This window comes from Tamandua tetradactyla, chromosome 21 (assembly GCF_023851605.1).
Source record: "Tamandua tetradactyla isolate mTamTet1 chromosome 21, mTamTet1.pri, whole genome shotgun sequence".
NCBI classification, from domain to species: Eukaryota; Metazoa; Chordata; class Mammalia; order Pilosa; family Myrmecophagidae; genus Tamandua; species Tamandua tetradactyla.
This window is the reverse complement of record NC_135347.1, coordinates 23,487,391-23,499,996: the sequence shown is the minus strand read 5'-3', so window position 1 is coordinate 23,499,996 and position 12,606 is coordinate 23,487,391. Positions and strand designations below refer to the sequence as shown.

General features: G+C 34.6%; 2 long non-coding RNA genes across 5 annotated transcripts in view; one reads left to right on the top strand and one right to left on the bottom strand.

Moving 5' to 3' along the window:
- LOC143665303 (uncharacterized) overlaps window positions 1–5,631 on the bottom strand; it is a 64,346-nt gene extending 58,715 nt beyond the window's left edge. The window contains exon 1 of one of the 4 annotated variants that reach the window (XR_013166850.1): window positions 5,421–5,631. This is a non-coding gene — a long non-coding RNA (uncharacterized LOC143665303). The remainder of the gene's footprint in view (window positions 1–5,420) is intronic. The other 3 variants (XR_013166849.1, XR_013166848.1, XR_013166847.1) reach the window with 3 other exon arrangements.
- LOC143665305 (uncharacterized) overlaps window positions 1–12,606 on the top strand; it is a 121,677-nt gene that overhangs the window by 104,808 nt on the left and 4,263 nt on the right. The gene's annotated exons all lie outside the window — the stretch shown is intronic.

Genomic DNA, 12,606 nt, shown 5'->3' with positions numbered 1-12,606 from the left:
TATATATATATATATAGAGAGAGAGAGAGAGAGAGAGAGAGAGAGAGAGAGAGAGAGAGAAGATGTCATGTACCCAAGAAGAGTCATGCTTTTTAATCCAAACTTGTAGGTCAGACTTATTAGGAGTGGGACCTTTTTATTAGGTTGTTCCTAAGGAGATGTGACTCCTCCCATTCAAGGTGGGTCTTCAACTGCTTATTGGAGTCTTTTACGAGGAACATTTTGGAGAGAACACAAATGCTTGGCGAGCCGATGCTGACAGCAGATGCTTGGAGACACAATGCCAGGGAGTTGTCAAGCAAGGACCCACAGAAGCTCCCACTGGAATCAGAAGTTGAAAGCAATGCAGCCCAGGAGTTAAGGACCAGGAGATGCCAGCCACGTGCTTTCTCAGCTGACAGGCGTGCTCCAGATGTTGGGAGCCTTTTCTTCAGTCTGGATATCGCCTTGTTGACACCCTAAATTCAGACATTTTATGGCCATAGAACTGTAAATTTGTAGCCTAATAAATCCCCTTATAAAAGCCAATTCATTTCTGGTATATCGCATTCTGGCAGCTTTAGAAAGCCGAAACAATATATAGCCTTGTTCATGTTTTAATAGGAATTTTTTTTTCTTAAACCAAATAATATGGTTTATTAGCTAAGTCATTTGAAATATAATGTCTTTGAACACAACATTGGAGAGATAGAAAAAAATAGATCTTTAGTTGTAAAAGAGATTGCAGGGCGGTGCAATGGTGCTCAGTGCAAGGGTTCTCGCCTACCATGCTGGAGACCCAGGTTCAATTCCTGGAGCCTGCCCATGAGGAAAAAGAAGAGAGAGAGAGAGAGAGAGATTGCGATAGTTTGTTTTTTATCTTTATTAGAAAAGTTGTGGACTTACAGAACAATCATGCATGAAATACAGGATTCTCGTACACTATCACACTACCAGCACCTTACATTCGTGTGGAATGTTTGTTACGATTTTGATAGCACATTCTTATAATTGTACTTTTAATTAAAGGCCATGGTTTAATCTAGGGTTCTCTTTTTGTGTAGGGTAGGTCTGTGGAATTTTTTTCTAATTTTTATTGTTACCATGTATACAGTCTACCACTTTCCCTTTTATTCATACTCGGATATATTTCAATGCTGTTCATTGTTTTTCATGATGCTGTGCTACTATTACCACAACATTTCTATCATTCAAAATAGGAATCCTATACACTTAAAATTTTTAACTTCCCATGCATTATCCCCACCCCATCCCCTGCTAACGTATATTCTATATTCTGACTCTATGAGTTTGTTTATTCTTATTGTTTCAAATCAATAAGATCATACAGTATGTGTCCTTTTGTTTCTGACTTACTTGACTCAACATGATGTCTTCAAGGTTCATCCAAGTTGTCACATGTATCAGGACTTCATTTTTTTTTTACAGGTGAAGAACATTCCATGGTATGTGTATGTTACAGTTTATCTATTCATCAGTTGATGGACACTTGGGTTGCTTCCATCTTTTGGTAATTGTGAATAAAACTGCTGTGAACATTGGTGTGCAAAAATCTGTTCAAATCCCTGCTTTCAATTCTTTGGGGTACATATCTATTTGTGGGATTGCCAGATCATATGGCAATTATGTATTTAGCTTCCTGAGAAGCTGCCGAACTGTCTTGCATGGTGGCTGCACCACTTGACATTCCCACCAGCAGTGAATAAGCATTCCTATTTCTCCACATCCTCTCCAATATGTGTAGCTTTCATTTTGCAATTTTCACAATGATGTCTCATTGTGGTTTTGATTGCACTTTCCAGACGGTTAATGATGTTGACCATCTTTTCATGTTTCTTCTGTCCATTTGTTTATCTTCTTTGTAGAGCCATCTATTCAAGTCTTTTGTCCATTTTTAAATTGGGCTGTTTGTCTTTTTGTTGTTAAGTTGAAGGATTTCTTTATATATTCTGGATATTATATCTTTATCAATATGTGTTTTTCAAATGTTTTCTTTCAATGTGTGTGCTGTCATTTTATTTTCATGACAAATTCCTTTGAGGCAAAAAAGTTTTTAAATTTGATGAGGTCCAATTTAATCTAATTTTTTTCTTTTATTGCTTGTGCTTTGGTAATGTCAAATAAACCATTACCTAACACAAAGTCCTGAAGATTCTTTGCTACATTTTCTTCCAGGAGTTTGACATTTTGGGGCTCTTATATTTAGATCTTTGATTCTTTTTGAGTTGCTTTTGTACAAGATGTGAGATAGGGGTCCTCCTTCATTCTTCTGCAAATAAAGATCATTTTCCAAGCACCATTTGTTGATGAAACTATTCTTTCCCAATTAAGGGGTCTTTGCCTCTTGTCAAAAATCAGTTGGCCATGAATGTGAAAGTTGATTTCTAAGCTATCAATTCAATTTCATTGTTCTATATGTTTGTCCTAGTGCCAGTACCATGCTGTTTTGATTGTTGTGGCTTTGCAATAAGTTTTAAGATCAGAAAGTGTGAGTCCTGCAACTTCGTTCTTCTTTTCAAGATGGTTTTGGCTATTTACAACCGCTTAACCCCTCATATTTATTTGATGATACAGATTGTAACACGGTTTTTTTTTGTATGCTGTATAGGGGAGGTGTCACATTTCATTCTTTTTCCATGTGAGATTCCCATTATTGCAGCACCATTTATTAAATTTTTGAAGTTTGGTTTTTATTTTCTTTGTTTGTGGGGTAGTGAATGGGCTGGGTCTCCCACATGGCGGGCAAGAATTCTACCACAGAATTATCCTTGCACCCCCAAGATTGCAACACTTTTGAATGACTTCAGAACAACTCATTTATTACCATTAAAGTTTCCAATAATAATATTAAGAAAAATACTTCATGAAGGCAAAACTTCAACAATTTATTCTATTATTATATTCCAACCACTTATCATGGAACGTGACTCCAACTAGGTACAAAATAAATAGATGGAGGATAGTTATAGTGCTTAACTCAGCTACGATGTTCATTCACGTGCACTTTCTCTTTGGTCCGAAATACATCTAAATTATTTTGTTTTGCAAAGAGAGAAACAGACAACTCGATATGTACTATATTAAAATTAATGTGTGTCCAGGCTTATCTACCAAAACATCAGAGAGTATAAATGAGTATTCGTAGGAATTTTACTGCTTTCAGATTCAAGATGAAGTTTGCTAAAGCAGAACAATGTGAATCTAATTCAATTTTTAAACCTCAAGGGTCAATAAACAACATTAAATGTTACTGCAACAATATCATTCTCAGCACAGTATGACTTCTTAAGCTTTGCAGAGAAAGATAACCAAATTTGAGGACAAAGCAGGTCTGTTTGAATTTTAAACTTCATCGAAAATCATTCAACACACTTGAAGTGAAGTTGCCCATTTCAATTGCCAGCTTTTTACTTCAGCTTCAAACTTAGAGACCTTTAACCTCCAACAACTTTGACCAATGGATGTCATTTCTATGAAGACTAATTGCACAGAAAAAAAATTCGAAATATGAATATGAAACAATGATAAATATAGATTTAAATTTAGTAAAGATGTTCAAATATCATTCTATATTTCAAAATTATACATTAGGAAACAGTTCATTTTCATTTATACTTAAGAAGAGGGATTAAAACCACGAATAGGGTACGAAATTATCATGACAGTCTTTCTTATTTCCTTACCTTAATGTAAGTAGGCAGAAATGCACTAGGACAGTGAGAATTATTATTTTTAAAAAAGGATTTCTTACAATTTACACTTCTGGAAGCTATTAAACATTTTTAACATTTTCTTTCTTAAATGAACTAATAAGACAACCCCCATTGAAATAAAAAAACAATGCAAAACTTTTGTTTAGTATGGGGAAAATATATTACAGGTTAGGCAAATTTCTTTTATTAAACTTTCTTTAAATCGAAAAGTATGGATACTTCCCCCTTAGCCCACCTTCACACTATCTCATTTTTAGTATTGTTTAATGGTGTAAATTAGTATTACAGCATTTTCATGAATGGATGCATTAATAATAAAATGGCCATTTCTATTCAGGCTCCAGCAAACCTCACCTTGAGGGACCCTTTGTCTCACTGAGTGGATTCATTATTAGTCTAACTAACAGGATTTCAGTTTTCACTATCAGTGTCCTGTTTAGTTTTAATTCATAACATCATAACCTTTGCTTAGCCTCTCCTTCAGGGAAGTCTTACAGTTCCTCTCTTAGACTGAAATATTGCTTAAATACTTGAATATTAATTCAGAGAGTGGAAGAACAACGTCAAAAATGTCCTTCAGAGCCAAGATTTCCGTGGATTTGGAGTAGTAGCACTAGGATAGTACCTAAAAATCCAAAAGATGTTGATTTTCTCCCTCAGGCTTAAATACTATTTGCTCACAAAAGATTTTTAAAATACCTCCAAGGTCTGAGGTCATTCTCCCTAGAGTTTTTTTTTTAGAGACAAACGGGAACTTGTCAAGCATCTCAGAAAATTGTGCAAATAATTATGGAGATGCCAGTCAAGAAAGCTGCATTCCCTTACGTCTCAAATGTGGCTTTGATAATTCAAAAACGTTTCCACCTGCTTATCTTGTACATTACGCCCACAAAATCCCTGAACTAATCACACGTTATGAAACCGTGTTGTCAAAATAAAAAAAAAATTATAAAGGTATATAAACTTGAGATTAGATTAATTTCAGCAGTCATTCAAAGTAGTAATTTAAATACTGAGTTTGAGATAAATGCTTCCATTATTAGGTAGGTATCTTATTTTAAAAGAGTACTATGAGAATTCTTGACATGCGAAGAGATCAAATTTAAAAGTACTATATATGAGCATTTTAGATTTGGCAAGAAACCATACTCAAAAATAAATTGACATTACACATGAAAATTTATTTCAATAAAAAACATGAAATCGTCAATTTTCATCTTTTAGTCTAACATTTCATAGACTAAGAGCCTTTTAGTTGGAAATAAATAAAGGTTATTGTTGCTCTTCCTTCAATTTTTAAGAATTGTTTGTCTGCAGGTGTCCTAGAGGGTTCCATCCTCTTGCTGAACTAGAAGTGGTTTCCTGGCCTTGAGAATTTGTGGCTGCTGTACTCTATGTCCACTCTGTAATCCATGGTGACTGCCACTGACTAACATCCACATGTCATTTATTATTTGAATAACAAATAGCATACTTTCCAACCACAATAAAACATTGCAACAATAGACAACAAAGGTGCCACATGAGTCCATTTAAACTGACAGTATAAATCATACGCATAATCCCAAATATCTATTGTGGCTTATATTTCTAGTTGAATAACTTCTGTGTGTCCAAAAATTGTCCACTGAGCTTTTAAACTAGCACCTTTTTTTGGAATAACTCAGTTCTATCTCCCTTTGAATGGTAGAAAATGTTTTAACTCACCACTGGGATACAGTAGCTGTTCATATGGATTAAATTCCCCAATTTTCACTATGTCAAAAAGAGCTCCAGGTGCCATCCCAACACGATGCCATGTTCTTCTGGTGGAATATCCTGGACTGTGAGATTCTAGAGTTGAAAGACATCGCTAAAGAACTGACAAAGGATTTGTATAACCTAAGAGAAGTACCATAGGTTTATACAAAAGTTCAAAGACCATATGCTCATGAAAAGTTGGTGATTCTGGGAGAAGAATTGATAGGAGAGGTTCAGATGACATAATAAAGTGATATAATAGTATCATTTGGTACAGAATTTTGGCAAAGGATCCAGAAGTTACCCTGAGAATTTAGTAAGAGTGTAAATGGATCTTTGTGGGTTAAAGGGAAGTTAGCCCAGAGTAGCTGGTTAATACTCTTTCAACCAGATGGCTTCGAGAAGACTGGAATAAGTAGACTTATCAATCACCTAAGACTACTCGTGGGAGTTACAGGGCAGGAACATATGTGAGAAAGACAAATGGCATGCTATTAATGCAATATTGCCCATGTGCCAGGCACTGGGTCTATTTTATAAATAAAGGAACTCAGGTTTTGAAAGGTAAAGTGGCATATTCAAGAACATAAAGCTAGTGACAGACCTTAGTCAATCCCAGCTCTTTTGACAGTAAATTCACTGCTGTTCCTGTCAGATCACTATATTCATCACATTTCAAGGGTTTAAAATTTCCCAGAAATATTTTGGGGGTCACCAGAGAATTATTAATATTTTCTTTTTCCACGCACATTAAAATAAAAAAGAACTCCATCAGTTTACCAAACAAAGGGAATTTTGCTCTTTAAATTGAATAAATTTATCCCTGTGAAAAGAGTCACTATTTTCCTTGGTTTTTCTGACACTAATGAAAAATCTATCTCAGAATGGAATGGTGCATAGATCCCCATTTAGAATCCTCTCTCTGCCATAAGAACCTCCCAATAGGAGCTCAGTGACTATGCTGGAATTTTATTGCATTTGGATCACCTGAAAGTAAATTTATGAATACTCTCCAGAAGACATATGATATTTCTTTAATCCTAAAACATATTTAGCATTTTAATTTTTTAAATTGAGAGGTAACAAAAAATTTCAACATCCATTTAAGTCAGCAATGCTTCATGCTATTAATAATGTCATAGTATTGCACAAATCCTGTCCATTTTGAATGAACTGATATAAGTTCAGGAAAAAATATATAAAATATGTTTCACAATTCCCGATTTCCAATATCCAGTGACAAGAAAAGACCAGGTACTAAAAAACTATCTATTATGTGAAAGTGAAATGAAGAGACAGATATCTATGCCTCTCAAGATATTTTTGCAGGATTCTAATTTCATAACCTACATCCTCAAAGAAACTGAATGGTTACAAAAAGAAGGTTGGACTTGAGGCTTGACTTTTCTTTTGCTTATAAATAACTCTCTTATTCAGGAGTTTTGGGAAATTATGATTTCTGGTTAATCAAATATTCTGGCCGATAGATTATTACCCTACTTAATTCCATGCATATATCATTCATTATAAAAAATTAAACCACAAAAAAATACACTTAGCACAGAAATTACACGAAGTAAAAAGTATGATATTTTCTTTAATGACTCAAGATGCACTTCAAAGCCTCAAGTTTACCATTATGAAAAAAATCAAGCTGCAATGTATATACAGGGCAAGTAGTAGAACTTTTTACTTAACAAAGTCATCAAATAAACTAGATTTGTCACACTTCATGCTCTCTAATAAATCAGTATAACATAATATTTTAATTATAAAAGTAGTATGAGCTCAAAATTGGAAAAAGGAAATAAATTGTAACTCAACAATAGCCAAAGCATTATCATTTAATTTTATTTTCTTAAAATTTTGTTTTCTTCTCTGCATGTTTTACAGAGACATAATAATAGATTATAAACATTTTTATTTTATATTTTACACTAAATATTGCATCATAAGTATTTTCCCTATAGCAAAATCTTGATAATTACAACTTTCGATGACTAAATAATATTCATGCAGGTTAATGTACAATAACTCAGTCAACCTTTTTCTAAATTGTTGACCATTCTATTTGCTTTCAATTTTTCACAAATAAATGGTATAAAGAAATGCTGAGATTATCAGCTTATCTTGCTATATATTTCTTTAAAGTGCTTATTGCTCTCTGAAAAGATTTATGTCTTTAATGGATATTTTTCCTTCCTATTCAAATATAGACCCCAGGAGGGCAGGAACTGTGCATATTTTGTTCATCACTCAATCCTTAGAATGTAACACAGCATCAGACACATCATGTGGGCTCCATAAATATTTGTTGGAGAAGTAACTAGCTAAATTGTGCATCTTTGTATTTAAGGAGAGTTTGGTTTCCAAAAGCGGGTCTTTGAAACTTGCTGGGGTTTTGCTTCTAGTTGCAATGAGGATAATCAAGTTCCTAAACTAGGTGGTAAAGTAAAAAGTCCAAGTGGCTTGGATGGCTTAAAGTTGGAAGTGAAAGGTGTGATGAGAAAGAGACGATGAGAGAAAGAATGAACAAATGGGATGCAGATATTGAAAGAAAGTTGAAGAGCCTAGGATAAGTCATAGTGAACAAAATGTAGGGGAGTTTAGGGGACCAAATAATGGGAATCATCAGTGAAAAGGCAGTTTTTAGGGAATAATTTCTGAGTAGAATTGGAAAACCCAGAAAAGAAATGCAGGGAGCAAGGATCAAGCATAGAAAACTATCAGCAAGTTAGCTCAATGAATTCCGAAAGCAAGCAGATTATTAGAAAACCCTGGAAAGCTTTTTTTTTTATATTTTTTTCCTTTCTAATAAAAATTCCCCAGCTTCAGCCCTGGAAATTCTAATTCAGCCCATCTGGGTTTTAACCCAGTAATTTGTATTTTGAAAAATTTCTGCTGACTCTAAATTAAACTCTATTATTTGTTGTAGAACACAAAGAGTATGTATAAAACAAAAATGAATGTTAATATTTCTACAGTTTGGTAAGATCACACCTGAATTGTGCAAATTTTTAGAAATGTGGGGAAAATTTTCAAAAATATATCTATTTGCTCCTATGTCTAATTATCCGAAATACTCTTAGATCTTTTATTCAAACTACATTATATATTGAGTATGAGTAATCAAATAACGAACACTTCCATAGAAAAATTTCAGTTAGTCTCTTCAGCATGCGTTTTCTGAGCTCTAATTGAACACAATCAAGTATATTTTACTCAACTGACAAAAGAGCTATGATGGTTATTATGGTTCATCAAATATTTACAGACTTCTTCCTTAATAGTTCAGCTCATATTAAAGTCAATGGAACTCATACCAGTAAGGCCTTTGGAAAAATCTGAAAGCATGACCACGAAGTTGTTGGTAGTCACACTTCTTACATTCGTGTCATTTTCATGTTATCGTTTCTTTGAATTCAAATCAAGTAAGTCACTTGCCATGAAGAATGACTTCTTGCCCAGTTCAAAGTCGTTGTCAATCATCGATTGCTTTTTAATTTACCTACTCTCTGAAACATCTTTTGGGGTGTTAGAGATTAGCACCGAAATCTTCTAGAAAAGACTGCTTCTCCCCAAATTTTCAGCCTTGTTTTGTAGCTCTAAATATTTGACTCTCCTCCAAGTAAGCAAATCTCCAACTTCTTACAGCCTATACTGTGATATCAATTTTTGAAATTGGGAAGCAAGGCTACATAGGAATTGCTTGGGGATGATGTCAGAGTATATGCCGAGAATTTACACTGAAGGCTTAGCTCCATTTCAGGGGATATATAAACCCCAAGCTTTCAACTATTCTTAGCCATTGTCAGTCTCAGAAAGATTTTGATCTGTCTCCTTTTTAAAGCCTTTAGGTAACTTAAATTGGGTGAATAAAAAGCGTATTTACTACTGTTCATTTCCTCTTTTCATTTCTTACTGTCTCTGGTTCCCATTGGCCTCATATATAAAATAGGGGTAATGTCATCTGCGCTGGCTAGCTCATGTCATTATAATAAAGATTAAATGAGCAACACGAGTGGAAGCAAAATAAAAATGTCAATAGCTATCCAAATACAAAACACTATTATTGTTATGGTCTACAAACGTTTGGTGTTTTCTAGGGTTTTTCAATATACTTTCACAGTAGGTTTGCTAGGAGAGAGTTTCTGTGAGATTCCAAAATATATCAAGACTGTTAATGAAGGGATTTCCATTAAACATGTATAGTTCATTAAGTTATTCCACATGGTATCAAAATCATTAGTATCTTAAATGTAGCAATGAATATTGTGAAATAGTGTTGACAGACATAAATCTACTATATAGAGATTTCCATGGAGTGAGTATTCAGCTAACTATTGCTGTGACTACAGAAAACATCAATATATATTCTCTTTCACCCAGATTTTCCATCTAGTTCTGAAATCTTAAAGAGTTTCCTTCCAACCGCAATTTGATTTTTTTTTTGTTGTTTTTACAGAAACACATGGTGCAAATTGACTGTTAAGCATCCACATCTAGTCCATTTAGCACAGAGCACTGAATCACTGTCTTGGCAATAATGAATTCACTTTCCAGATTAAATCAAACTAATTATGTCCTGGTTACTTGACTGTGAAGTCATATGACACCACTTTTAATTTGTTGATGCCGTATTACTCATCGGTTAAGAGAAGTTCCACACGTGTTGTTCTGTCAAGAAGCCGTTGTGATTATACACACATTAACACACTCATGATTCAAAGACTCTGCACCTTATGCTTTTATTCCCTCCCGTGAATGAGGTTTGACTTGAGATGCTTATGATGGCGACAGCACTTAGCTGCATAATTCAAACATTTCCATGTGCAAGCTTGTAGCAGTTTGTATGCTATAAGCTTAAGTTTAACTTTCTCAGTACTGTTTTCCGCTCACTTGAAAATAGAAAAGAAAGAAGGAAAAAGTGAATTTACCATAAATAATATATGACATGAACATCTGTTCACAATAGGCAGCTCAAGATCAGTTTAAGTTTTTCAGGCATAAGGAGAATATAAATGGTTAAAACAAGGTATCCAGGCCAATGAAGAGACAATTGAAAGAATAGCACTGTGACCTGTGTTGGGTTTTTGTTTTTTGTTTTTTTTTATTCCATTATCATCTGTCATCTATGGCCCTTTCCCTCTTAAGCTCTGAATTCAGACTGTCACAGTGCCGTCTCACCCACCCCTCGCTACTCCTCATGCTGGTAACAAAGCCCAGCAACAAGAATTATCGTGTGAACTTTTCTCAATATTCTTCTTTCATCTTTGCTTATTATTCTGATTTTATTCCTCTTCCTATTCTAATTCTATAATCTTCTTGAACTTTGCCAAGGGATATTTCTATCAACCCACTATTTTAAACAAAGAAGTGAGGCTGTCCTATCAGGAAGTGACAGGTTCTCATAACTTAAGTGAACAGCTTTAGCTAAGCAAACTTGCTTGTTTCCTTCCTCTCTTCATATCATTTTTTTCGCTCTTCCATGACTTCTACCTTAAGGCTACATGAAATCAAAATAGGCTTTCAAATTGGCTCCATAAGGATTCAAACCCTGGCACAACCATTTAGTAAGTGTCCGGGATGTTGGATAAGTTACTTAAATATGTTATTTTTATTTTTTATTTATTTTTTATTAATTAAAAAAATTAACAACAAACAAACAAAAATATTAACATATCATTCCATTCTGCATATACAATCAGCAATTCTCAATATCATCACATAGTTGCATATTCATCATTTCTTAGAACATTTACATCGATTTAGAAAAAGAAATAAAAAGACAACAGAAAAAGAAATAAAACAATAACAGAAAAAAAAAAGATTATACATACCATACCCCTTACCCCTTCCTTTCATTGATCACTGGCATTTCAAACTAAATTTATTTTTACATTTGTTCCTCCTAATATTTATTTTTATTCCATATGTTCTACTCATCTGTTGACAAGGTAGATAAAAGGAGCATCAGACACAAGTGTTTCACAATCACAGAGTCACATTGTGAAAGCTATATCATTGTTCAATCATCATCAAGAAACATGGCTACTAGAACACAGCTCTATATTTTCAGGCAATTCCCTCCAGCTTCTCCACTACATCTTGAACAACAAGGTGGCATCTACTTAATGCGTAAGAATAACCTCCAGGATAACCTCTCGACTCTGTTTGGAATCTCTCAGCCGTTGACACTGTCTCATTTCACTCTTCCCCCTTTTGGTCGAGAAGGTTCTCTCAATCCCTTGATGTTAATTCTCAGCTCATTCTAGAGTTTTTCTCAATCCCTTGATACTGAGTCTCAGCTCATTCCAGGATCTCTGTCCCACGTTGCCAGGAAGGTCCACACCCCTGGAAGTCATGTTCAACGCAGAGAGAGGGAGGGTGGTGAGACTGCTCGTCATGTTGGCTGGAGAGAGAGGCCACATCTGAGCAACAAAAGAGGCTCTCTTGGGGGTGACTCTTAGGCCTGGGTTTTAAGTAGACTTGACCTATCCTTTGTGGGGTTAAGTATCATATGAACAAACCCCAAGACTGGGGGCTCAGCCTATAGCTTTGGTTGTCCACACTGCTTGTGAGAATATCAAGAATTCAACTTGGAGAAGTTGAATTTCTCCCTGTTCTCACCATTCCCCGAAAGGGGCTTTGCAAATACTTTTCCACTCACTGTTTGAATCACTCTGGGATTCATCGGAGCATCACTCTGGACAAACCAACAAAATCTCATGTCCTACCTGAGATCCCAAGTACTTATGGAGTTCAATCAAACTATCTACATAAGTTATATTAGGAAACGCACTAGTCAAAATATAAATTTTGTAACAAACATTACTTAAATATTTTAAATCTCCTTTTAGTCATCTATAAAAAAGGGATAAATGACATCTACCTCATAAGATGGAGTCAAAACATACAGTGCATGTTAAAAAATTAACAATACATAACAAATAATATGTACTCTATAAGTTGACATTTCTGTTGTTGTGGACATTGAATTTGAAGTTAACCCTCTCTCCCCTTTCACTTTTTAAGTGACACCAATGTTCTCCAAATAAGAATTCTAAAATATTCCTTGTGCTGAACTTGCAATCACGCTATCATTTTGAAACTACTTCTGCGTATCAATCAGTTTCTTCTGCATAACAAACCA